The sequence below is a fragment of the Rhinopithecus bieti genome, unplaced genomic scaffold (genome assembly GCF_001698545.2).
Source record: "Rhinopithecus bieti isolate Rb0 unplaced genomic scaffold, ASM169854v2 scaffold_3067, whole genome shotgun sequence".
NCBI lineage: Eukaryota > Metazoa > Chordata > Mammalia > Primates > Cercopithecidae > Rhinopithecus > Rhinopithecus bieti.
The window spans coordinates 371451-373138 of NW_016804208.1; positions in this window are offsets into that span (position 1 = coordinate 371451).

Here is a 1688-nt window from a genome sequence, read left to right on the forward strand (position 1 = left end):
CACCTGTTTCCTCTGCTTTCTATATCAATCCATATTTTTTCAAAAGATGAGGGATGAGGATGACCTATCAAAGCATTGCTTCCTCCCATATTGGAAGAGTCCCTATGTGAACTTATGAGCCTTATTACTTGAAATGGAAGCTACTTTATTGTGCTATTGACACGGAAAGGGAGACTCTTTCTTGACTATGAGTCCTGGGGAGTGGAAAACTTTCATCATCAAATGGGTCGTCAAAACCTGGAGGATTACACCTGTAGCCTGACAAATTCAGATTTCTTTCCTTGCAGGGAGAGATGTCACTCCTAGGCAAGAGGGAGGAAGGAGGCATCTTTTGTAAATTGAGCTTCCATTGAAGAATTCTGAAGAGCATCTAAGGGAAGCAGGAATCCATTTTGGATTGGTTGTTTTGAGGTGGAATTAGGGAAAGAGAGATTTAACCAGGACTGGATGCTATCATGAGGGAATGATGGTTGAGCAATTGGGTATCTCTAGTAATGAAAATAGCCAGCAGTTGAGGGGCATCACTGGTAAGAAGTCAGCAATCACCTAAAGAGGGGATCATTATGGCACTTTATAACTGCTGCATGACTTTGGCAGAAAGTGTTTCCTGCTAATTTTGCAGCTGGCTTTATCTGTGTCTGTCCTCCCTGTCTGATTAGTGGCAGGGCTTCTTTTCGCTTTTCAGTCCAAATTGATTCTCACTCTTTTAATCCAAAAGAGACTTTAACTCTTTCAGCACCCTGGACTCATAACTCATCAGAACATTCACTAGGATGCATTTCCCCACTAGCACTTAACCAAGCGTAAGAATCTCAGGTCCATCGTGATTTAATGGAGTAGAAACTTCTAGAGCCAACATCAAACAGTCCAAAGTTGAGGCAAAGCAATGTGGCCTCACTAACAGGTTCCAATGTAGAATATTTAGAACTTTTCCAGATGCCCCGCTACTCTGCCTTTTTGATAATGCCACTACCCTCACTAATAGTCTTTTCCAGCTTGGAGTGGGTCATTACCTTTCACCAAAAGCCCAAGGGCTCTTCATTGGGAATAGCATTGTTTTTGAGGCTCACCATACTTGGAATCTGTTCTACCTTTCCAGCCCTCTTTCTTTCCATGTATCCTACCTTTGAGCCACACCAGAGGGATTTTTGCACTTTCATTTCTCTATGTTTTTGCTTACACTTTCCTCTCTCCTGAAATTTCTTTCCTTCCTTTCTCCCAGTCAAAATCCTAATCTTACTTCCCTAATACAAGAACCATTCTCCAAGAAGCCACCCTTGAACCATCCCATTGAAATTACTAGTTTCTTTATTAGCACTTCCATAAAACTTTCTTTGCAACTCTGTTTAGCATTGCTATCGTTTTTTCTCCTAAGCACAAAGTGGTTTTGTTTGTTTGTTTTCAGTTGTCCTTGATATTTGGGGGAAAAAAAGCTTATTTTACCTACTCTCTACATTCTAGGGATATTTCTTAGCCTGAAGTTCCTAGCTTCACTTGGATCCTTTGGAGGCATAGGAAGGTGGGGCAACTTGTGAAACTTCATATATATAAATATGTATGTTCCTGTATATATATATATATATATTTATATATTTATATATATTTGTGTATGTGTGTGTGTGTGTGTGTACTTTGCTGGGATCCACAACTTTCACAGATACTCAAAGAGATGTGTAACCCAAAAGAGG